The sequence below is a fragment of the Xenopus laevis genome, chromosome 8L (genome assembly GCF_017654675.1).
Source record: "Xenopus laevis strain J_2021 chromosome 8L, Xenopus_laevis_v10.1, whole genome shotgun sequence".
Classification (NCBI taxonomy): Eukaryota; Metazoa; Chordata; class Amphibia; order Anura; family Pipidae; genus Xenopus; species Xenopus laevis.
The window spans coordinates 22632469-22659266 of NC_054385.1; the positions used below are offsets into that span (position 1 = coordinate 22632469).

The window sequence follows — 26798 nt, forward strand, 5'->3', positions numbered from 1 at the left end:
ACTTAAGACCGTCATCCACGTAGAAATTCCTTTCGACAAATTTCTCCTTTTGTGAAGGGCTTCTCGCAGGCTGATGTTTGAAATGTGAACGTGTCTTGTTTCACATCCCACAGCAATCCAAGGCTGCGTTGTGTGAGGGTAAGGTCAGATTCTAGTCGGAACTCCTTAGCACTGACAGCATGATCATCAAGGGGAGATGATTATGTGTAGTCTGAGATTGGCAGTAGCGCGCATGTTCTGAGTTCTGGTGAGAAGGTCAATGGCCTCTTCTTCCGTTGGCAGAGACTTAAGACCGTCATCCACGTATAAATTCCTTTCGACAAACTGACGTACATCCGTTCCAAACTCTTGTTCACCCTCTCGGGCTGTTTTTCTCAGTCCGTAAATGGCGACTGCAGGGGGAAAGGCTATTCCCGAAAACGTGAACCTTCATTCGATAGTCGATGACCTCAATGTTGACATCATTGTTGCGATACCATCGGACTCTGAGGAAGTTTCTGTTATCTTTACGGACAATGAAACAATGGAACATTTGTTGAATGTCGGCCATAATGACAACTGGCTCTTGTCTAAAGCGGAGTAGGACTCCTAGGAGGTTGTTGTTCAGGTTAGGTCCAGAGAGAAGAACCTTCTTGACGAGCACTTGAGTGAAATACCACTCTAATCTGGTCAGGCTTGCGAGGATGGTAGACAACAAAACATGGAAGGTACCAGCATTCTTCTCCATGTGAAAGAAGGGGTGCTGTTTCAGCATGATCTCTCTCGAACACCTTCTGCATAAATTCAACAAAATGTTTCCTCATTTCCGGTTTACGGTTCAGGGTGCGCTCTAAGGAGATGAACCGCAAATCTGCCTGTTGTCTATTATTTGGCATTCTCTTCCTCGGAGTGCGGAATGGTAGCGGTGCCACTCAGCTGTTGGAATCATCTTGATAGAACTCTTTACTCATGGTTCTCAAGAATTCTTTGTCTTCCATTGTGGCCGCTAACTCATTGTCTTTTGTGGTTACCTCAAACACTGTGTTACCAATGTTGTCATCCCGAAAGATGAATGCTTTCCCATCCTCTAGTATGATGCTCTCTTGTGTACCATTGCTACACAGCTTTTCTTTCACACTATAGTGATGTCGTGGAAAGCAAGTGGTACGTCCATTGGGCAGGATGTGAGTTTTGAAGGAAGAAACAGAGAGAGGTTTCCCGGCATTGCTAAGACAGACATTGCCTATAATGACCCAGCCTAGATCCAGGCGCTGGGCGTAAGGTGCATCGTGTGGGCTGCTGATTTGACAGCGCACCTTGTGCACCCTTAGAATGTCTCTCCCAAGTAGCAATAGGATATCAGCATTTTCATCGAAGGCTGGTATTTGTTCAGCTATGTCCTTCAAGTGAGCATGGTGCACGGCAGATTCAGGAGTGGGAATCTCATCCTTGTTGGTTGGGATCTGATTACACTCGATGATAGTAGGCAAGGGTATTTCTAATTTGCTATTGAGAGGAGTAACTACAAGGCCACTGGCTCTTCTACCCAAGACTTCTGTAATGCCTGCACAAATACCTAGGTTATAAGGTAGAGCTAGGGATGTAGCGAACGTCGGAAAAAAAGTTCGCGAACATATTCGCGAACTTGCGTCAAAAATGCGAACGGTTCGTGAACGTCGCGAACCCCATAGACTTCAATGGGAAGGCGAATTTTAAAAGCTAGAAAAGACATTTCTGGCCAGAAAAATGATTTTAAAGTTGTTTAAAGGGTGCAACGACCTGGACAGTGGCATGCCAGAGGGGGATCAAGGGCAAAAATGTTTCTAAAAAATACATTGTTGACACAGCGCTGCGTTTTGTGCTGTAAAGGGCAGAAATCACACTACATTTCTAAACCTGTGTAATAAACTGCTTTAAAACGTCCAGCGTCTACATGTAAAGGTTACAGCCTGTTCACACGCAAAGACGAAACGCGGCGCTTACTGCAACGCAAAAAAACGCAAAGAGCTTTAATGAATGATACCGTCAAGTGAGCAAATAATAGTTGCTAATTACTAGTTGAGCTTGTCACCTCCAGGATGTTCGTCCTGTTGGTGGCAATATTTCTGTAGTGGTGTGTTTAGCAGTCACCGTGCTTGTGCGCACGTGCACGGTCAGGCAGAGGTAATTCAATGTACAGTGAAGTGAACCAAAAAACACTGATTCTGCAGTGTGGGCCCAGTTTTGGTCTACTTTATTGATCACCTGCGGTGACCATAAAAGATGCGATTTTGCCACTGTTGCAGAACCCTGAAAAATTAGGCATGTGTACTTTCCTGAAAAATTATGTTTTTTTTGTCGCAGCCACTGAAGCACAGAGGCCAGAAAAAATATGCCATATAAATGCTGAAAATAGTCATTTTTTTGGTCGCAGCCACTGAAGCACAGAGGCCAGAAAAAATATGCCATATAAATGCTTAAAATAGTCATTTTTTTGGTCGCAGCCACTGAAGCACAGAGGCCAGAAAAAATATGCCATATAAATGCTGAAAATATTCTTTTTTTTTTGTCGCAGCCACTGAAGCACAGAGGCCAGAAAAAATATGCCATATAAATGCTGAAAATATTCATTTTTTTGTCACAGCCACTGAAGCACAGAGGCCAGAAAAAATATGCCATATAATTGCTGAAAATATTCATTTTTTTTTGTCGCAGCCACTGCAGCACAGAGGCCAGAAAAAATATGCCATATAAATGCTGAAAATATTCATTTATTTTTGTCGCAGCCACTGAAGCACAGAGGCCAGAAACAATATGCCATATAAATGCTGAAAATATTCATTTTTTTTTGTCACAGCCACTGAAGCACAGAGGCCAGAAAAAATATGCCATATAATTGCTGAAAATATTCATTTTTTTTTTGTCGCAGCCACTGCAGCACAGAGGCCAGAAAAAATATGCCATATAAATGCTGAAAATATTCATTTTTTTGGTTGCAGCCACTGAAGCACAGAGGCCAGAAAAACTCAGGATTTACCTGGATTCAAATGAAACCAGTAGGGTTTGCACCCTAGTTTGTAACGGTGGCGGAGGGAGGAGGACGCTAAAGGACAGATGTGTGTGGAGTCATGAGGCGTGCAGAGAAGGACAGCTGCATGGGGAGTCAGAAACTCAGAACAAGTCTTCCGGCGTGCAGTAACCCTCCGAGATCCACCCCTCATTCATTTTAATAAAGGTCAGGTAATCCACACTTTTGTGACCTAGGCGAGTTCTCTTCTCAGTTACAATCCCTCCTGCTGCACTGAAGGTCCTTTCTGAGAGGACACTTGAGGCGGGGCAAGACAAGAGGTTCATGGCAAATTGTGACAGCTCTGGCCACAGATCAAGCCTGCGCACCCAGTAGTCCAGGGGTTCATCACTCCTCAGAGTGTCGATATCTGCAGTTAATGCCAGGTAGTCCGCTACCTGCCGGTCGAGGCGTTCTTTGAGGGTGGATCCAGAAGGGTTCTGGCGCTGCCTTGGACTGAAAAACATTTGCATGTCTGACGTTACAGAGTGGCCAAAGTGCTTTGTCCTTGCAGGTGCGCTCGTGGCAGGATTACTGGCACCTCTGCCCCTGGAATGTTGATGAGTTCCTGAAGTGACATCACCCTTAAAAGCATTGTACAACATGTTTTGCAGGCTGGTTTGTAAATGCAGCATCCTTTCGGACTTGTGGTACGTTGGTAACATTTCTGCCACTTTATGCTTGTACCGAGGGTCTAGTAGCATTGCGACCCAGTACAGGTCCTTCTCCTTAAGCCTCTTGATACGGGGGTCCTTCAACAGGCATGACAGCATGAAAGACCCCATTCTCACAAGGTTGGATGCAGAGGTATCCATCTCCGCTTCCTCGTTATCAAGGACTGCATCATCCACGGTCTCCTCCCCCCAGCCACGTACAAGACCAGGGGTCCCCAAAAGGTCACCACCAGCCCCCTGGGAAGCCTGCTCCTGTTGGTCCTCCTCCTCCACAAAGCCACCTTCCTCCTCTGACTCCACTTCTGACACCTCTCCCTGCGTTGCAGCAGGTGCCTGGGTTCGTTCTGGTGATTCCGACCAGAAATCGTGCGCTTCCTGCTCCTCGTCACGCTGGTCTACAGCCTCATCTGTCACTCGTCGCACGGCACGCTCCAGGAAGAAAGCAAAGGGTATTAGGTCGCTGATGGTGCCTTCGGTGCGACTGACCATATTTGTAACCTCTTCAAAAGGGCGCATGAGCCTGCAGGCATCGCGCATAAGCACCCAGTAACGGGGGAAAAAATCCCCAGCTCTGCAGATCCAGTCCTACCACCCAGTTCAAACAGGTATTCGTTGACGGCTCTTTGTTGTTGGCAGCAGACGTTCCAACATGAGGAGCGTTGAATTCCAGCGAGTCTGGCTGTCGCAAATCAAACGCCTGACTGGCATGTTGTACCGCTGCTGAATGTCAGCAAGGCGTGCCATGGCTGTGTAGGAACGTCTGAAATGGGCCGACACCTTCCTGGACTGCCTGAGAACGTCCTGGAATCCTGGGTACTTCGAGACAAAACGTTGGACTATTAAATTCAGAACATGTGCCATGCAGGGCACATGTGTTAAATTGCCCAGTCTCAGTGCTGCCAACAGATTGCTTCCATTGTCACACACCACTTTTCCGATCTTCAGTTGGTGTGGGGTCAGCCACCGATCGGCCTGTGACTGCAGAGATGACAGGAGTACAGATCCGGTATGGTTTCTGCTTTCCAGGCACGTCATCCCCAAGACAGCATGACAACGGCGTACCTGGCACGTCGAATAGCCTAGGGGGAGCTGGGGGTGCACAGGTGTGGAGGAGGAGGACCCAGCAGCAGAGGAGGAAGAAGAGGAAGAAGACGAGGTAGAGAGCGAAGGAGGAGTAGAGGTGGTGGCAGAGCCGCGTGCAATCCGTGGCGGTGACACCAACTCCACTGTCGTGACCATGCTTGGAGGACCATGCGTTAGTAGTCATATGGACCTTTGGCCCAACACTAAGTGACAGAGATGCGGTGACTTGGCTCTGCACATGGTGGTACAGGTGTGGTATTCCCTTTTTTGAAAAAAAATTGCGGCTGGGTACCTTCCACTGCGGTGTCCCAATTGCTACAAATTTGCGGAAGGCCTCAGAGTCCACCAGCTGGTATGGTAAAAGCTGGCGGGCTAAGAGTGCAGACAAGCCAGCTGTCAGACGCCGGGCAAGGGGGTGACTCGCAGACATTGGCTTCTTACGCTCAAACATGGCCCTCACAGAAACTTGGCTGGGGGCAGATGACTGGGAATGAGAAACTGGTGGTCAAGGTGGAAGGCGGAGTGGAGGGTGGTTCAGACGGGTCAAGGACAGCAGAGGTAGAGCAGTAAGATGCTGGACCAGAAGGAGGGTGGCTTTTAGTTTGCCTGTTGCCTTTGAGGTGTTGCTCCCAAAGTGCTTTGTGCTTGCCGTTCATGTGCCTTCGCATAGAAGTTGTACCTATGTGGCTGTTGGGCTTCCCAAGACTCAGTTTCTGACTGCACTCATTGCAAATTACAACACTTTTGTCAGAGGCACACACATTAAAAAAATCCCACACTGCTGACCTTTTTGAAGCTGGCAATCTGGCGGTAACAGTAGAAGTTGGCGGCGTTGGCGGCAATGGCGGGCGCGTTGGCCGGGTGACCACAGGTGCCGATACATGTTGTTGCCCTACTGTTCCCTGCGAGCTGTCCTCCCTGCTTCTTCTAAGTCTTATTCTCCTCCTGCCTCTCTGACTCTCCGTCTCTCCATCTGAACTATCCTCCTCTTGCTCTCTTCTACTGGGCACCCACAAAACATCAATCTCCTCATCATCATTCTCCTCAGATGCATCAATTTCTTCTGACAGCTCACAGAAGGAAGCAGCAGCGGGGGCCTCCTCATTACTCATTATGTCCATCTCTGTTGTGTTCTCTGCCAGAATTAAATCTGGTGTAACGTCCTCATCTCCTTCATCTTCTTCTGCCAATAATGGTTGCGCATCACTCAGTTCAAGAAACTCATGTGAAAATAACTCCTCTGACTCCAGTGAAGAAGGGGCGCCGGTGGTGGAGGAAGTGTTACGTGGGGTGGCCATAGCAGTGGAGGATGAGGATGTTGTGGTAAAGTTAGAAACGGTAGAGGATGGGGTGTGCTGTGTAAGCCAGTCAACTACCTCTTCAGCATTTTGGGAGTTCAGGGTCATTGCCTTTTTAAAACTGGGCAATTTCCTAGGGCCACAGGATAGCATAGCAGCACGGCCCCTAGTGCCTCTGCGTGGCGGCCTGCCTTTGCCTGGCATTATTTTTAAAACAACAACAACAACTCAGGTGGTGGTTCTGGAGACGGTATTATTATTGATATTTAGACAGTATGTGAACAAGCTCACACAGCTAGATGGCAGTTGTTTGAAAATGAACAACACACTGGGCAAACAATGCCTGCAAGGTCAACGTATACACTACTACAGCAGTGGATACGGAATATATTATTGCTGCTTGAAAAACGTCACTCAGGTGGTGTTTCTGGAAACGGTATTATTATTGATATTTAGACAGAATGTGAAAAAGCTCACACAGCTAGATGGCCGTTGTTTGAAAATGAAGAACACACTGGGCAAACAATGCCTACAAGGTCAACGTATACACTACTACAGCAGTGGATACGGAATATATTATTGCTGCTTGAAAAACGTCACTCAGGTGGTGGTTCTGGAGACGGTATTATTATTGATATTTAGACAGTATGTGAACAAGCTCACACAGCTAGATGGCAGTTGTTTGAAAATGAACAACACACTGGGCAAACAATGCCTACAAGGTCAACGTATACACTACTACAGCAGTGGATACGGAATATATTATTGCTGCTTGAAAAACGTCACTCGGCTGGTGTTTCTGGAGACGGTATTATTATTGATATTTAGACAGAATGTGAAAAAGCTCACACAGCTAGATGGCCGTTGTTTGAAAATGAAGAACACACTGGGCAAACAAATTGAAACAATGCCTGCAAGGTCAACGTATACACTACTACAGCAGTGGATACGGAATATATTATTGCTGCTTGAAAAACGTCACTCAGGTGGTGTTTCTGGAGACGGTATTATTATTGATATTTAGACAGAATGTGAAAAAGCTCACACAGCTAGATGGCCGTTGTTTGAAAATGAAGAACACACTGGGCAAACAATGCCTACAAGGTCAACGTATACACTACTACAGCAGTGGATACGGAATATATTATTGCTGCTTGAAAAACGTCACTCAGGTGGTGTTTCTGGAGACAGTATTATTATTGATATTTAGACAGTATGTGAACAAGCTCACACAGCTAGATGGCAGTTGTTTGAAAATGAACAACACACTGGGCAAACAATGCCTACAAGGTCAACGTATACACTACTACAGCAGTGGATACGGAATATATTATTGCTGCTTGAAAAACGTCACTCAGGTGGTGTTTCTGGAGACGGTATTATTATTGATATTTAGACAGAATGTGAAAAAGCTCACACAGCTAGATGGCCGTTGTTTGAAAATGAAGAACACACTGGGCAAACAATGCCTACAAGGTCAACGTATACACTACTACAGCAGTGGATACGGAATATATTATTGCTGCTTGAAAAACGTCACTCAGGTGGTGGTTCTGGAGACGGTATTATTATTGATATTTAGACAGTATGTGAACAAGCTCACACAGCTAGATGGCAGTTGTTTGAAGAACACACTGGGCAAATAATGCCTGCAAGTGCACTACTATTGGTGCACTACTATGAAGAACAGCAAACAGCACTGTACACGTTAAAGAACAGTAAGATAAGTAAAATAAAAAAAAAATTATATGTATATTAAAAAAAAAAAATTCTCGGGTTGGTGCTGCTGAACTACTAGGAGCAGCACAGTAGCACACCAGTCCCACTCCCCAACACTGCTAGACTAATAGCACTGGGCTCTTATAGTAGCAACTAGCAAAGTAAAAAAACAAAAAAGAAAATAAAAGCAGTCCTTACAAGGACTATTGGGTTATTACAGCAGTCAGCAGATGAGATCAGAAGAGATCAGTGCCCACAGCAGGCAGCTACATACAGAGCACTGCAGTAGAAGGTAGATTACTAGCCAGCAAAGCTACCTAACCTGAAATGTCCCTCAAATCCCTGCAGACTTCTGTCCCTCCAATACAGAGCAGTATCAAGTAGATTACTAGCCAGCAAACTTACTATCAACTGTCCCTCAAATCACTAACAGCTCTCTCCCTACACTAGCTCTTGCAAGCACACACAGGCAGAATGAAAAAACGCTGCAGGGCTTCAGTTTATATATGGAAGGGGAGTGGTCCAGGGGGTGTGGGGGTGGTCCAGGAGGGACAGCTTCCTGATTGGCTGCCATGTATCTGCTGGTCTGGGGTGAGAGGTCAAAAAAAAGCGACAGGTAAGGCGAACCCAAAATGGCAAACATCGCGCGACGTTCGCGAACATTCGGCGAGCACGAACAGTCGATGTTCGCGCGAACAAGTTCGCCGGCGAACAGTCCGCGACATCCCTACAGGTTATCTGCAGGTTGTGGGTAAGACTTTCAGATGTGGGTCAATGTTCTTGCCCAGCCCACATCTGATGATGTCACTTCCAGTTTGCAGCACTTCCTGTTCAATGATGGCCAGTAGGTCGCAGATCAGGATAAATGACCCCCACTGTGTCTAAAACTTAATGAAACAAGGCTTTTTGGCAGAGAGCCTAGAATACTCAGCACCTGCACTTAGTTACAATTACATCTTTGCTTATCTTAAATTGTTACAAATGTATCTATTTAAGTTAAGCAGGTCTCTTGGAAGAATTGAGACTTACAGGGATTTATTATCTGGAATGTTTGAGACCTAGAGTTTTTGTTTTATTACTGAGAAAAATTAAATAATTCTTAAAAAAAAATCCAAATAATTTGCTTATAGTGGACTCTGTGAGAGATGACCTCTCACAAAGTCAGAGCTTTCCTGATATTGGGTTTCTGGTAAAGAGGTTCTATATCTGTAGCGATTTTACACATGAGCTTGATTACATGTAAAAGCTGGAAAAACAGGTCCAGTGTGGGTAATAAATATGCTATTTGTGCTTATTTCTTGATGCATGGGGACCTGTTAACAAGAATGCTCGGGATATTGGGTTTTCTGGATAAAGGGTTTCTCTAATTTGAACCTCCATACCTTAAGCCTACCAAAAAATCTTTTAAACAGTATTAGGATTGTTTTCCCTTAATAAGGATTAATTTTATCTTAGTTAGGATCCAGTACCAGATACTGTTTTATTATTACTTCAGAGAAAAAGGAAAACATTTTTAAATATTTTAATTATTTGATCAACATAGAGTCTATGGGAGATGGCCTTTCCATAATTTGGAGCTTTCTGGATAACAGGTTTTGGGATAACAGATCCCATTACCTGTTAAAATCATTATATTTTGTATATTATAACTATGACGTGGTCTTTAATGGTGAATTCTTTGTTTCCATTATGAGAACAAAGCTGGAGCCTTACAAGGGAATATGATTTTACAGGTGCACAACACGTTTATGATTTTATGATATATTAAACTGTGCATAAAAATTTCTGTGTATTAAAAATGTAGACCCTGCTACAGAAATTTACAAAACCGTTTGAAGATCTATATGACAACATTACCTAGTACCAGCAAGCAATGCAAAATATGTTCAAAATTATACTTTCACAATAATACTGTAATATGAGCTCATTCTAATATAGAGATTCATCAAACATAGTTTTTTATCTTTAAATCTATTTTTCTCCACCTTCTGTAACCCCCCCCTCCCTGCATCAGGTTGTAGAATTTGACCTTACAGATTGTCAAATCAACAGCATGTCATTTCTGTAGAATTAGATGGCCTTACTGGTGCTGGGGCATAACAGAACAACTAATTAAACAAGTGCATGAGTGGAGGGGGAAAGGTCGTCCTGTCATATTCCCCATCTACAAAGACTTTCTTACACAATGAGTGATTGCAGCAGAGGAAATGACTACAGAGGAGAGTGACGCTCGAACAGCAAGCAGCAAATAATGAGAGCAGTATAAACAGAAGTCAAGAGAATGAGCAGTATAATAAGAGTATGAGGGGTAATGTTATGTTTTGATAGCCGTGGATGAGTATAAAAGTGCTTTATTAGCAGGTTCATGCAGCCATTACACTTTAACAGTAACTTCAACTCTAATACTTTTAAGCAGTATAGAAAGTACTATGTACACAGTATAACTCTTGTGCACAGTGACACCTATACTCCCTTTGCATAAACACCTCTTATCCCCCCTATATTAGTAAAGCATTTTGGCATATGTAATAAACAGCAACAATTAAACAGTATGCATCTTAAAACAGCATTATGCATTATTCACATCACATAGTCCTTGGTCCATGCAGGTATCTACCTGCATGGACCAAAGACTATGTGAAGTGAATAATCCATAATATTGTTTTTTTCTGATTCTCTCAGTTTGCCTTATTGGTTCATTTTCTTCAGGTCTATTGCAGTTGGCATCAGGAGTAGAAAAATGTCCTTCTTCAAATGGAGCTTCTCCAAAGTCATTCCTAACTGGAGAAAGACAACTTGCATTCCATAGGCGTCCATCAGACAGTTCATATGTGTATGGTCCTCGCTGGCATCTCACTTCAAGTGGTATAGTAAATTTAGATTGTCCTTGTTTCAGTATTCCTGGTTTCTTAATTCTGACTAAAGATCCAGGCTGAAAGTGGACTTCTCTTGCACCATGTTTTCTGTCCCTATAAGCTTTGCAGTTGTTGATGTTTCACAATGTCAGCGGCAGATGATTTTGTAGGCACAGTATTTTGTGGAAGTTTGATGTCTGCAACATGTAACTTGTAATAATTCAGCTGGAGATGATTGGTTTGTTGCATTGCACATTTGCTGTCTGTAGTGCTTCTTTCAGACTTCTGTAATATCGCTCGATTTCTCCATTTGCTTGTGGGTAATACATTGAAGATTTCCGATGCACAATATTCCCCCCTCTCAGAAAGAATTCAAACTCAAATGACAAAATGTGGCCCGTCGTCTGATATTAACTCCTTTGGATTACTGCTGAAGACTGTAGACTGTAGCTGATGTTATATGAGAAACAAATGCAATTTCAGGCCGTTTACTGTAATAGTCTATCAAGGTTATAGCAAATCTACAGTCTATCGGAAAAAAGACCCACAATATCATAGCAAGTTTTTTCCATGCTGAATCAGGAAATGGTACTGGCTGAAGTGGTGGAGTATGTATGATAGCTGTTTTGTCATGATACTGACAAGTAACAAGAATGAATGGGAGCTACCAAATTGGCATCCATTGCTGGCCACCAGTATAGTTCTCGTAGTCTTTGTTTTGTACGTACAATTCCTTGATGACTCTCATGTGCAAGTTGTATGAGCTTTTCTCGCAAGGTCTCTGATACCATTAAGTGGTGAAATCCACAGACAACATAGCAATCTATACTAAGGACAGTTCATGTCTAATTCTGTAGTAAGGTTGAAGATCAGGACTGAGTTTCTTCTCAGCATTTGGCCATTTGCTTCATAAGATGTCCCGTAGTTTTACTTGAACTGGACATGTGAGGCAAGCTTGCTTAAAATCGGCAGCTGTAACTGTAGATGATAGTAAATCAGTCAGTGCTACAACTTCTATGTCCTCATCCAGTGTATCAGAAGCTGCAGGTAAAGGTAAACGTGACAAACAATCAGCAGTAACATTTTTCAAACCTGGTTTGTATTGCATTTTGTAGTTGAAATTTAGTAGCCTTGCTGACCATCTAGCTATACACATTCCAACTCTTCCTAGTCCATTTGCTGTGAGCAGTGTAGTTAAAGGGCTATGATCAGTGCATTAGGTAAATTCTCTAGCCCATAAGTAGGTTCTCCATTTTTCTGTTGCCCAAACACATGCTAGAGCTTCTTTTTCAAACGTTGAATACTTATGCTCTGCTTCTGTAAGTGTCTGAAGCATCTGTAGTAACCATAGCAAATAAAGCTAGCGCTGGACTGTTCACAATTAGCTGTTTCGCTATTTCAAAGCTTTGTTGAGAAGTCTCTGACCACACCAGAAATAAAGTTCCACGTAGTAGTGCTCTAAGTGGCTCCACAACTGAAGCATAGTTGGGAATAAACTTAGAATACCATGAAGTAAGACCTAAGAAAGCTTGTAAGGTCTGGAAATCAGATACATAGTAACATAGTAACATAGTTAGTAAGGTTGAAAAAAGACACTGTCCATCGAGTTCAACCTTTTGACAATTGGAAAGGTTCAGTTCAGTCCTGCAGAATCAATGCATTTCAGAACATTTTTTAGGTACTTGTCATGAAGATCCATAGTTGGAGCGCAGACAATTATATCATCCAAGTAGCACTGTACACCAGGTATGCCATGGAGTAAAGAAGACTTTGAAAACAACTCAGTGCTGAAGCCAGTCCATAAGGTACACGCTTGAACCAAAACAAACCATCATGGGTGATAAATGCAGTGAGGTCTCTGTTTTCCTCATGCAGTAAGGGTTTTACATCTGGTCTCAACTTAACTTTGTGTACAAGTATAGCAGTACTCTTATTCACAATGTAAAAGTCACATTTTGCAGTATTTTATACAACTTGTACAGTCACTGGCAAGCAACCAAGCACAGGGATTGGATCCTTTAAGTAACTGACCAGTATCAGGGCAGGTGCAATAAGCAGATCTTTTGCAAAGTATTTCAAGGAAACATCCTTTGGTAGTATAGAAAAAGCTGAACCTGTATCAAGCATCAGGTTAATCGAGTGTCCTTTGCCAGCAGAAGCAGTATTGACACTGACTGTGCATATAAACGTGTTTGAAATAATTAAATCAGCTTTATCCACACTTAAAGAGATACTGACATCAGAAAATAACCTTTTTTTATTATATATCATAACATTGTCTTTGAATGCTATTTATAATTTTGCCATAAAAGTATTTGCCTGATGCAAAAACCAAGAAGTATCAGTGAAGAAACAATCAACATGACCTATAGGTAACTTTTAATGTAGATTAATTAAGAAAATTTTTAGTGTCAGTATCACTTTAATACTGTAACATTTGAAGCAATGACTTCATGAACATCTTTAGCAAAACTAAGGCAGATCTTAGCAAAATGTCCTACCTTTTTGCATTTGCGACACTGTACAGCTTTTGCAGGACATGTAGCATAATTTACAGTGTGTTGTGTTGAACCACAGCAGAAGCAGAATTTTTTGTTTGTATTTGCTGCACGGTTTTGCAGTGTAGGTGAATCCCTTTCCTTAGCACTGTATTTTGCCTGTGACTGTGCATTATTAGGCCTTTTTTCTGGATTTACAGTCTGTACATTTCCAGCAGTTCCCTGACTGAGCCTCTACCACTGCTGTTTCAATTTGGCTAGCAACTGTAATAGCCTTTGCAATAGTTAAATCCTGCTCTAGGAGCAGTCTCTCTCTAATGCGAGGTGAGTTTGTTTTTTCCACTATTTGGTCTCTTAGCATTTCATCTGTTAGATTCCCAAATTCACAGGTAACAACCAGCTCCAATGGCTACAATGGGTCAACCTTTAACCTCTAGCAAGGATTTATGGAGCTTGGGAAGGACATGGAAAATGGGAATCATTGGATGGGTGCAGTCTAAAAACTCGCACTCAGATTTACTCAAGACTCCATTTTCAAATCCCATATCAATAAGTTTTTTCAATTCCCTCTGTCAGGGCTCAGCAGAACAGCTCCGGGTTGAGCTGACTTCACCTCGTGAATTGGCTGGTGTCTCTGCGCCAGCGACTGTTGTTGGCGTGCGCGCGTTCTGATGCAGGCGCGCGTCCTGACGCAGGCACGCATTCTGACGCAAGCATGCATCCTGAGGTTAAAAGGACGCTCAGGCCTAGGCTCAATGCGAGGTAATCGTCTCTACTGACACTAAGCGTTTTGACTTTGATGATTCTTCTTATTACGACTACGGCTTGTTCCTGACTACTCTTCTGATTACCCCTGGATCTTGTGACTGATACTTCTGATTTCGACCTCGGCTTCTCCTGACTACTCTACTCGTTTATTCCCAAACCAGCTCCAGCTTCCTGATTGACTCCAGTGTATGACCCGGCTTGTTCCGGACTTCGTCTCTTCATTTGCAGATAAGTGCTGAGTCCTTATTCACAAACTGGTATTTCCTGTGGGCTCTATCGGCACTCCTGCTATTCCTTATCTGGGACCGTCCTGTACCAACCCTCAGGGCGCTGCTCAGTGGGAAGCATGGGGGAGGCATAAGATGTTCATGAAGTATAAACCTTCAGACTCCCCTGATACCTGTCACCCTCCCAAAGGTGCCTGCGGAATCCGGACAGCTTAATATACGTGTCAATGTCACCAAGCTGTCTCCCACTTTATGCCAACCTTTTCATGTGTTGGTGGGAGAGGTGGGCATACAAACCCATACTGTAAACATATCATTCGATTTTACAGATATATCGATGATTGTATTGGAATTTGGGATGGTGATGGCCAATGTTTACATTCTTTTATTGATCTTTGTAATGGGGCTGTTAATGGTATACACTTTACCTATGAGACTCATGAAATGGAGATACCATTCTTGGATATCATTTTCTCAGTTAAACAGCATAGGATTACTACCACATTGTATCATAAGCCCATCACGCAGAACAAATTGTTACATGCTCAGAGTGCCCATCCAGGGCCTTGTCTTAGAGGCATCCCTGTAGGCCAGTTTTTAAGACTGCGCTGAATATGTTCCAGCTGGGATGCATTTCAGGAGAAGGCAATGGACCTTTGGGACAGGTTCTTAGAACGGGGATATGATCCTAAAGATATCAAAGTAGCATATGACAATGCAGTCTCAAAAAATAGGTCAAATTTATTGAGGTACAAAAATAATAATAACAAAAAGATAATACCATCTAGAGCCGGTAAACAAGATCCAGTATCTACTTTATGTTTTAGTATAGTTTACAACAGGGATGCCTACTACATACAGCGTAGTATCCATAGACACTGGGGTATTACAGGATCGTGTTTTAAAAGACTCTTTAGATCAACGTCCATCTTTTGTCTTTCATAAAGGTAATATTAGCTTCTTGGCTATCTCCAAGCCTATATGAATCCAAAACCCAGCTTGGCTCAGAAATAAAGGTATCTATAAGTGTGGCCGAACCAGATGCAAAGCATGTACAGTATTAAATGTTTCTAGTGGATTCATGAGTACCCATACAAATAAACATTCTACTATGAAACAATATTTCAATTGCAAGTTGCAAGTTTGTCCCTGTGCAGATACCATTTGGCGCTCTTGGACTAGGCAGCTCCCGGAAGTACACATCACCGCCGCCATTTTGAGAGAGACTTCTAAGGAGACGGACGCTTCATTTTAGCTCCTGATTCCTTTCTGGCCCGCACCCTTAGTGGTGCTAAGGGAACACTTGCCTTACCTCTCTAAACTAAACGGTAGCTAGTACCAGCATATCGCTTCTCAGTAAGAAGTTGGATTTGTCTAAACAACAGTCCTTTTCTTCAGTGCGCGCAATCCTGCTGGTCCACGGTTGTGGCCGGATCCTAGCTAGTACCAGCATATCGCTTCTCACAGGAAGTTCCATGATGACAAGCATTTCAGCTTAATGGAGCAAGTGTCCCATGGGGGGCGTGTGGAGAAGCCACACCCCAACTACTATGTTTCTTACAAAGACACAGTGGCCTTCTTCAATTTTGTTCACCATTTTTTTTCCCCTTGCTGGACTTATGGACATTGTCCAGGACCTTGCTTCTATATAGTTGGGTTCATGAGAAAAGGACTGCTGAGCCCCCACCACAAACCTTCTACCTCTAACTACTTCCTGAGTAGCAACTTTATCATCTACATTTCTACCCCCAAGTCATATCTTTGGACACTTGGGTAAGGCGGGGGGGATGTGAGGCTGAATAAAGTTTTGGGTTTGGTGGGATTGTCTGAACCAACTATGGGAAAATGTGTGATGCCTATGGTGTTTCTTGAAAAGTAATAACATGTTTTCTTTTCAGAAGAAGCCTATGCCTGGACCTCCTGATGTACTTGGATGGTTTAAGTTCTATAAGTAAGGTGCCTGAGTGTTCCTATAAGGACCTCATGGAAATGTAATAAAGTTTTGAGTAATTGAAACCATTTTTTGCACTATACTTATCCTACCAGTATTGCATTTTGCTCTTACTGTTTTTTTCTTTCCACAGTGTCCATTGTCACCCAGGTATTCCTCAGGAGAGGATACCCAAAGCTGATGTGATATGGTACTGTCTTGTTGCACTAATTTTCAAAAATGCTTTGGATATTTGTGTATTTTTACACCATTGTCGGGACGAAATGGGTTTTTCCCCAGGTGTATGTAGGGACCTATAGGATCTGCTATTCCCTATAGAGTTAATCCTCTACCTTTCTTTGTAGTTCCTTATAACTTTTGTTATTGGGCACAAGCCCTTATGACATTTAAGTGTAACTGCTACAGCTATATTACAAAGGGTGTAATACAACTTCCTGCCACACTGCTATATAGTGTTGTGCAGGGAGTGGCCTCTTCCTCTTTGGCTCCTGTGTTTCCCATTGAGCCTGGGATCACCAAGGCCCCAGTAAAGCCATCTACCCCAAAGGGATCTGTACCTTTGGTGCTGAGTCAGGGACCGGGCAACCCTGTGAATGAGGAGTAGCTATCATTAGGGCAGACCTGTAATAGTCTCTCTAGGAGAGAGAGATATTTATCTTTATGTAGCATGAGCAGCTGTGTGCTCCATCAAGGATAATAGCAGGGAGTAGCTTCCCAAAGGCTTCTTGTCTGCCTTTAAAGCTGGGAACTCAGTGATAGGGAATCTAGGTTAGCAGTGGACTGCCTATACCCTACCTTATTGATCCCGATCCCCTTACTGGTATATCGGTCTTTGGGAATGAGATATTCTTCTTGACTATTTGACTATGGGAGTGACAGTCTACATCATGCTGCATCATCATTCTGCTATCCTTCCTCCTCTGTGATATGCTATATCTGCACCAACTCCTGCGTGAGTAAACCTGTGGCCACCTTTATTGTGCCTTGTCTACAATAAATCCAACTCTTTTGTTTCACTAAGAACCCCCTGGTGTCCATTCTATCCATTCATGCACTTAAACTGCCTGTGTTGTGTAGTTCCACTACATCTTAAAGGGACAGCTTCCACTTGGCGAAAGCTCTAGCCCTGTTGTGTAAGTTGCAGTGTAACCCAGGCTCAAACACTAGCTGGACATTTAACTATCTGTGTGCTGAATAGCCCACTCATGTGGACAGCGTTATATCATGCTTATGAGGAAGTGGTTCTGACCACGAAACATGTCAAGCATATATCTGTTTGTGCGCTCTATGATTTTAAATATTTAATAAAGTGCTGATTTTAGTCCTGCGAGTGCTCCATGTTTAAACTATGTAATTGGACATCTCACGATTCGGTGGCATCTCCACGTGGTAGCGCAGTAGGACAGGTCGTATGGATCAGTGAGTGCTCCCTGTACTTTTGCTATAACCTAGCAGGCCCCAATGTACAAAAATGACTTTGTGTGCAGCCACACATCTGGTCACACAGCACCTGTACCCTATAGCAGGCCCTATACCCCTCCCCCCACCTTCGCTGCCAGATTTATGCGGAAAGTAGACCGTTAATAAGTAATTTATTCCCACGAAAATGCATGAAATAATGTGATTCTTAACTGAGTGCAAGTTTTTTTTCTGCTAAAAAGTGACTATTCAGTTTGCCTTTTCCTGTAAAACCCAAGCAAATGTCTTCCTCAATTCATGGCTTATTTGTTTTCTTTTCTCTGCTATCACATTTTTGTTTTCAACCTGCAAATTTGATAAATTGCCCACTAATTGTGGAGTACACAAAAAAATAATGACATGCATAGATATACTCCATACCTTTCTCAGACCCATGCACTGCTTTTTACATACAAAAACCTTGCTTGAAGCTGCAAAGCCAGGGACGCTCCTGCCACCAGACAAGGTAAGATGTCTTGCCTCAGGTGGCAAGTGGATAGTTACCAAGGGCGTCAAAAAGACACCTATGGTAATTTTAAAAGGAAAATTTGACTCTGCCAGTGCAGCAAGAGCAATAGAACTTGCTGCAGTAGTGATACAGCCCCCCTTGACCCACACTGCTGCCAGAGTTGGAGAGAGGGGGTGGCATCAGGGTCTTTGTCTCAGGTAGCAGCAGCCCCAGAATATCTTATAATGTAAGCATTTAGTAATGACAACAGCATTTTTGCCATTAAAGGCTAAACCAAGTAGTTTGGTTAAGAAGTGTGATCATTCACACTTATTTTAATTGTGGTTTTATGAGTCTCTCGGAAATAATCAAAACACACCGGCTACGTATAAGCAAAGGTTTTTTACATACATAGAATGAAAAAGATATACATTACAGAGTGAGCACAGTATGCAAGCAACCCCTATCTGCCTGTATGACTGGGAAATCCCTAAACAGTCCGCAGATTGAGGCTTAAACTAGTTTAAAAGATTCTTTGGTTAGATCACAGGTCCTGTGGTCGCACGCGTAAACCACACATATGTTGTATACTATGATACAAAGCTTTGTTATACATTATAAAGCTATTGTACACTATATTGGGTTCAACATACGACATAGGGCTAAACAGTAGAACAGTTCTTTGTGTTATAGTTTTATATAGTTTTGTATAGTAGCATTGCAAGCTATTGGGTTTAATCAGAGTAATACCATGAGCCATTATTGAAAAAACTCCTATTAGAACACTTTATTTCTAATTTCAACTGTGCCAACAAATGATACACTGCACAATGTTTAAGAATATTGCATACACAAAAGGATTAATGTACAGACTCTTAAAAGTTAAAGGATATTTGTTCACTCAAAATATAAATGGAATTTCAGTAATGCCAACATATTTTGTATCATGGACAGCACCATCACAAGTTTCTTTTCTTTAAAATGCCTTTATTGAAACATGGGCTCTGACCCAAACAATCGGCAACGTTAAAGACCGCCATCGGTCTTTTATCAAGCCACCTCAGCAGCACCTGTGCACAGTTATTTATACATATATTATTATATATTGTGGTATGGTGACAAAAAGGTCAAACGTGGGGGAAAGTGATTGATTGAGTGTATGTTGGGCCACAGATTCTCAGATATTGTTACTGAGGTGAGACCAGTAGTGCTGTTAGCAGAGAAATACTATGTCTCTCTGCAAGGTTTTTGTAATTGATGATCTGGGGCTGGTCTTACTGGGAATCCGCAAGAGTAGGGTGGGACGGATTTCCAAATCCGTAGGGCAGGTTTTTCAAGAGGCCCTAGGCCCAGGAGAGAAAGAAAAACATGTATTTTGTGTTAGCCAGGAGGCTGGATATTTCTGTTGAACTGCTGTTTTTCGGTTACCTTCCCCCTGCGAGGGGAAATTTCTGCAGCCGCTGGAAAATAAACGCGGGCAGGAAGCCCTTAAACCGATCCTAGTATGTGAAGTCACCTCATTTGCAGCCTACCAGCGAGTGAACCCCCACAATATATATATATATATATATATATATATATATATATATATTAAATCTATCATCTAGCTATTCATCCAGCTATCATTTTTTTTAGAATGAAGTTTCTTGGATTTTTTAGGGAGGCTGTGGTTCGATGTGAAGGATATGCAGAGTCAGTTCAATTTAACCAATCCTATCCAATTCTACAAGAGCAAATTTAAAACTTGACCTTACATAACACTCCTGTGACTAGGGTTGCCACCTGGCCAGTAAAAATGATGCTTGGTACCAGAGCCGGACTGGGAGTTAAAAGCAGTCCTGGCTAAAACAGCAAAGCAGCCCACATGCGTACATCTGCATGGCAATAAACCGTATATATAATGACTTTGCCCTGGAACAGGTATGGTGCCCAGTAAAATACTCCTAATCTGATGCTACACACTTGCTCACTTAAGCATATAGCAAATTTGTAATTGCAGTACACCTCTTGGCAAAAAATTGGCAATTAAAATGCCTGTCACTGCAGGTGAAGAAACTGTTTGAATACTTCCAACCTAACACCATCAGTTTCTGCCATAGGCTGAGTTTTTCACTGGTAAGTGTTTTACTGCAGGTCTTCTTGACAGCACTCAGGATTAAAATGCTACTTGTGTCCTTAGCCACTTACAATAAAACTCAGCTTGCATTTAACAAATGTATTACAAGGAAATTAGCTTATTCATCAGAAAAGAGGTTGTATTTCTATTTGTGCTATTTCTCACAATGGCTGACAAAGTTCACCATAAAGTACAGGGGCACAATGCAAAGTTCACCAAAAACTGAAAGAGCTTGGAATGATGTGAAATAGACAGGAATGGTGACTGGCTGCTGAATTTTTTAAACCATAATGCCTTTACCATATCCCTTCATATGATGTTACATAGGCAGTAGAAAACATTGTTAAATATCATTCAAAACGTACAAAAGTGGCATATTTAGTGTAATAGAATCACTATATAGCTCCACTCTTTGAATTAGGATTATGGCCCAACAGGCCCTAAAATGTTGCTGACATGTTATAGTTCAACACTATGAAAATTTGCACTAGAAGCAGTTTCATAGTCTAAGCAAGATACTAGCTTTTAAAAACTCTCAAAAAACACAGCAATTGACGTAGAAATAATCACCAGCACCATAAAAATGTAAAGCATTTTGCCAAAGAATAAACCTATTGCTAAGAGAAAATGCAGGAGGTTTTTTTTTACCTTGCTATGCTGTACAGTGCTTTCTCTGTGCTAGCCCCGCCCCCTCCTCGGCAGGCTCAGCCAGGGAAACTCTGTTACCTTGTTGCAACTAGAGCTACACAGGAAGCAGATGGGCTGAAAACTGCTACATAACAGCTACGATTCCAGACTTCACCTGCCTGACCCATCCTGAAAAAACTGCTTTCATGGTATGTGCAGCCAGCTTTCCACTGCTTCCCTCGCTGCCACATGCCCATGCGCCTTCAGACTGCCTTAGCTCTTTCCAATTGGTTAGTGAGTCTAAGGTTGGGAGGGCCTTACTCGATAGGGGGTAGGGATATCTGTCCACCTCCAGCAGCAGCCCGTTTATAGAACAGAGGACCCGTGCAGCCCATTTATATCATAAGCAGAGAGGCCCGTCGGGCCAGTCCGGGCCTGCTTGCTACCAATGTTATTAATAGGAAAAAATGCCAAGGATATAGGAAGGCCGATATTTTTTTTCCAGAAAAGGTGGCAACCCTACCCGTGACACCAGTTATGTTGTATAGATGTTGGTTTGTCCTTGTAACCTACACGTGTTGGGAAACCACAATAAACTTAAGAATAGAGTTTGCCAACATAGATGCACTATTAATACACATAATTGTACTCTTCCAGTATCTTGAGAGGTGACAAAGGTCTCTTTTCTGTTTCAGTGATTATTTAAGCTTTTCATTTGATCAAATAACATTGCAAATGGTAGCACCAAATATACAAAAATACCTTTGTTTGTATATAATCATTTAGGGGCAGATTTATCAAGGGTCAAATTGAAAATTCCAAAAAAAAAAATTCAAAATTTCAAGTTCATTTTATTGTAATTCGACTAGGGAATAGTTCAAATTAGAATTTTGAAATTCATCATGTACTGTCCCTTTAAGAATTCAAATTCGACTATTCGCCATCTAAAACCTGCTGAATTTGTGTTTTAGCCTATGAGGGACCTCCTACAATCAATCTGGAGTCATTTGGTGGACTTTTGAAGAAAAATTTAAAAAAAAAAAATCTATTTTTCAAAAAAAAAATTTCGGGTGAAAAACCTTGATTCGAATTTGCAGCTCGATCCTATTCACCCATTTTTAAAAAATTAAATTTTTTTAATAAATTTCAATTGGTAATTTTTTTGAGTTTATGGGAGTTGATGGAGTTTTTAGACACTCCCATAAACTCAAATCCGACCCTTGATAAATCTGCCCCTACAAGTCAACATTTCAGGAGAACCATCATGAATGTTTTTTCACTATTAAAATTGTTAAAAAAAACTATTTTCTAAATCTGTTTTCTACTATTTTAAAATGCTGCTTTAAATATGTCTTTGCTCTCTCAAAGCACATTTATTCGCTCCTGCTTTAAGTAGGAGTAAAATTTTAAAACGGATCCTCCCGCTGTTACTCGTCTAGTGCCTATGCCGATCATAAGTTCGGAAAGATTTGCCGAAAACCAAACCGAAACCTAATTTGCATATGCAAATTAGGGTCTGGAAAGGAAAACGTGCAAAAAATTATTTTTACTTCCTTGTTTTGTGACGAAAAGTGGTCCAATTTGCATACGCAAATTAAGATTTGGTTCGGCCAGGCACAAGGAATCCTGCTGAAAAAGGTCAAATCCTGAACGAAATCCTGATTAAGATTAAAAAATATTTCTGTCTGCCTACAGATCACAGCCAGACCAGTTTCTCCCTCTCTGTTTCTGACCGTGGCAAGTGCTGAAAGTGTCCAAGCCTTTCCATGTGCTCATTCCATCTTGCATCTGATAAAAACTATATGGCATGACTATACATTATTGAAAAATATGTATATTATATCCTTTACTTTTTGAGCAAATTGAATAAGCCAAATCATCAGGAGTCTTAAAATAAGAAATCTAAAATAAAAAAGAAGACCTACACTCCTTATAGTATCATTGCCAGGTTCAAGTCAGATAGAGAACATCCACAGATGAAGTTTTTCCAAAATATTTCAGTTGCAAAAACATGAAAATATATAGAATATGTTTTTGAATCTGGTCATCATAATGAGCTTGTCTTAACTATTGATCAAACAATTTTCAGAGTTAATATGCTTGTTAACATTTTTTTTTATCAAACGTTTACGTAACAATATAGAATAAAATAACAAACATAAAGGCGTTTGGAGGTATATAAAAGTCAATTCCAGTCTCAATACACTTTAGCATTTACCGGAGGTATTCCAGATAACAATGTTAATAGTTTTCCCACTAAATGATCTATGGATTTAACAACTTTATTATTATTTCCCACAATCATGTTTAAAGAATACTTAACAGCTCGTAGATAGTATCTGGTTGATGTGATGACTCCTGGGGGGTGATCAAGGATTTTGTGCATGTGGACGGTGAAGGTTATGAATATATTGATCCATTTCTTGTAGAAGGATATTATTTGACAGTAATTCCGTATCATACCATGTTGTATGTCTAAATGCATGTATTAGTAAGATGTCTGGTATGTGTAGGAAGTGAAGCAATGTAATTCATCCATGTTAAGAATTTCTTTTCTGTATTTTGTTCCTTATTTGTTGTGGATTCCACCCAGTCCATGTGGAAGATATGATGCAGTTTTTGTTTAACTAGTGAGAGTGGAGGGGAAGATGAAGAGAGCCATTGATGAGGATAGTTTTCCTAGTTGCTGCCATTAATCTTTCTGCTAAGAGTTTCTCAGAACGTGTAAGATTGAATTGTGGAGGGGGTATTCCAAAAATTGCCCATGTCAAAGTAAAGCAGTCTATCTGTTGTGTTAGACATTTCCAACATACCTGAACTTCTCCCCATAGTTGTTGAATGCTAAGACACTGCCAAAGACAATGTATGAGGTCCGCCCTGGGCTGGTGACATCTCTGACATTTATCCGAATTTACAGTACCCTTATGATTATCCCCTAAGTGGTGTAAGGTAGGAATAGTGTAATATCTGTAAAGACATTTCCTGGTATTTACTACTAGTTTTCATAGATTTTGCATGGTATTGGAGTATTTTTAGGGCATCTGTTTGTGGTATTGTGGAGGTCCATTTAATTAGAAAGGCATCTGGTGTCTCAATCGATAATGGGGTCCTGATCATGCGATAGATTTGAGATGTGGTTTTGTTCGTGGAGCAACTGGGCCATAATGTGTTCAAAGGATTATTTTTATCCACCTGAGAGAGATGTTGTAACATTTTTGCAGCATAATGAGTAATTTGGATCAATAACATGATTCCTGGATAAGAATGGGAATTTCTGGACCAAGTTTTCTTTAGTGAATTTGTCTGTGATGATGTCTTTAACTATTCTCGAATTTTGATTTTGCCAATCCAATAACGTTTTATTGTTTTTCCCCACTGGAAAGGTTGGGTTGCCAGGCCATGTAAGGTGTATAGAATGACCCGTTGTCAGTTTAAATCTGTGTCTTACTGAGTTTTGTAGGTGTCTATAAATAATGGATGTTTATGTAGATCACAGGGAAATTCTTTTAAGGGTGCAGAAGAAGAAAATTGAGAGAGAGACCCCCTGTCAATAATTGATCTAGTTCAGTTGAAGTATATAAATTTCTATTATATATCCAGTCACCCACAAATTGTAGTAATGATGCTTCATTGTATTCCCGTATATTTGGGAAATTTACCCCACCCAAGTCTCTGGTTTGTTGTCATTTAAAAAGACTAATCCTCTGTCTTTTTTGTTTCCTGATAAAGGTGCGCAACATTTTAAATAATCTTTTATGATCTGTGGGTTTGATACTATAAGGCAGCATCTGTAATTGATAGAGTATTTTCGGGAAGAAAATAATTTTTATTAAGTGGATTCTTCCCAAAAAGGTTAGATTTAGTGTTTCCCATTTTTTGAGTTCCTGCTGTATAATGTCTATGGTGTGGCCGATATTGAGCTGGTATATTTTCGTATGTTTTTTTGGTAGTTTAATTCCTAGATATGTTATATGGGGCTGCGCTATTTTAAAAGGAAAGCTGCTGTTCTTATTAATTGTTCCCCGTTCTCCAAGTTCTAACGCCTCCTGATTTAATTAATATGGAACCCTGCAAACGTGCTAAAAAGCTGGATGGTTTCCAATATTGTGGGTAGTTCCATTTGGGGGTGGTTGATAAATAACAAGATGTCATCCGCAAAAGCTGTTATCTTGTGTCTGATATGCCCAAGGGGGATACCTACAAAAGTTTTATTGAGAAGTAGATGTCTAATTAATGGGTCTAATGCTATATTAAATAATAGAGGGGAAAGAGGGCAACCCTGTCTCGTCCCTTGTTGAATTTTGAAAGATTCTGAATTGTATCCATTAATGGTAAGAAAAATTTGAGGTGACTTATATAGGACCTTGAAAAGATTGAGCATATGAATTCCAAAGTGTTGAAATTTGAACAGTCTCGTATATGCATGTGTGAGATTCTATCAAAGGCCTTGTCCGCATTTAGGTTTATTAATAGTCCTTGTTTTCTTTTTTCAGTATTACAGTGATAAATTGTCGCAATGGCTTTCCTCATCGCTTGGACCGGATGTCTATTTTGGAGAAATCCCATCTGATTAGAGGTCAGTATGGAGGGGAGAATTCTTTGTAGCCTAATGGCCATTATTTTAGTCAGGATTTTAAGGTCCTGATTTAATAGGAATATTGGCCTATATGAGAATGGTTCTGTAGGGTCCCTACCTTCTTTTTGTAATAAGATGATTCTGGCATCGGTTGCTTTGTCCCATATCATTGTATAGGGCTGTTAACAATGGGGTAGTTTCTGGGAGTAATAATTTATAAAATTCCCCTCCTAATCCATCTGGGCCTGGCAATTTGCCATTCTTAAATTTAGTAATAGCCATTGAGACCTCTGTTTCTGTTATAGGTGCATCAAGTATATCCCTGTCTTGGACTGTGAGTTTATTCAGGTGGGCCCCTTGAAGAAATCTCAGACCGTTTTCAGGAGAATCGGGAACATGTTTGTAAAGCGCTTTGAAGAGGTCTCTCATCAATGCAGCAATATCTAATGTATCATGTGCCCACCCTGTAGATGTTTTAATTTTCTGAATGTATGTATTTGATTGCTGTCTTTTAACTATATTTGCCAATAATTTCCCAGGTTTGTTTCCCTAGCGATAATATCTGTTTGTCGTGTGGCTCAATTTATGTTGCATTTGTTCTGTCAATAAAGTATGAAAAAGGGCCTTTGTTTCCTTGTATTTCTTTTTTGCTGTCTGTGAGTTAGTAGTTTTGAAATTTTTATAGGAGCAGGTAAGCTCGTTTTGTAGTAATCGATACCTTTCATTAAATGATTTCTTCCGCTTGATCATGTAAGATATGATGTGACCTCGCATTACTGGTTTGGCAGCGGCCCATAATAGATTTTTTTCTTCCCAATGCACCAAGTTATCGTCAATATAATTTGCCCAATTTTGTTTAAGATAGTTCCTATAATCTTCATTGTGATACAGATATACTGGAAACCTCCAATTGTGTGAATGTGGCTTTGGGTTAGATAATTCCAATATTAATCTCATAGGGGCATGGTCTGAAATGTCTATGTTGCCTATACTGGCATCTTCTATCTAGGCTAGGTGATTAGTTGAGAAAAAGATAGAATTGTGTGGGAGTTATGAACTGCGGAAAAAAAGGTATAGTCTCTAGTGTCAGGGTATAAGTATCTATAAACGTCTTGTAGTTGGAGGTGGTTACATAAAGAGTGTAATGGTTTGATCCTTCTCGGAATGTGTGTGTAAGAAGTACCTGATTTATCCATGTAGGGATCATTCACCGTGTTCATATCACAACCTAGGATCAGTTTTGATGCCCCCCAGGAGTCTAGTCGTTGAAGCAATTCTATAAAATTCTGTAAAAAAAAATTGATTGTGTTAGGAGCATATATGTTTACAAGAGTATATTTAGTTCCCTGAATATCCAAATCCATGATTAGGTATCTACCCATTTTGTTCTTATATATTTTTACTATCTGACTCTTTAGGGAAGCATGCAACACTATCGCTACACCTCTGGTTTTTGACGTATATGACGCAGTAGT

General features: G+C 41.3%; 2 long non-coding RNA genes across 3 annotated transcripts in view; one reads left to right on the top strand and one right to left on the bottom strand.

Moving 5' to 3' along the window:
• LOC108698300 overlaps positions 1-26517 on the top strand; it is a 50471-nt gene extending 23954 nt beyond the window's left edge. The window contains exons 1-3 of one of the 2 annotated variants that reach the window (XR_001932609.2): positions 20266-20956; positions 25241-25323; positions 25629-26517. This is a non-coding gene — a long non-coding RNA (uncharacterized LOC108698300). Of the gene's footprint in view, positions 1-20265; positions 20957-25240; positions 25324-25628 lie in introns of those variants that run through there. The other variant, XR_005963258.1, reaches the window with a different exon arrangement.
• The window catches only part of LOC108698301, a 46930-nt gene extending 20344 nt beyond the window's left edge, over positions 1-26586 (bottom strand). The window contains exon 1 of the long non-coding RNA XR_005963257.1: positions 26507-26586. This is a non-coding gene — a long non-coding RNA (uncharacterized LOC108698301). The remainder of the gene's footprint in view (positions 1-26506) is intronic.
• Positions 26587-26798: the final 212 nt, after the last annotated feature.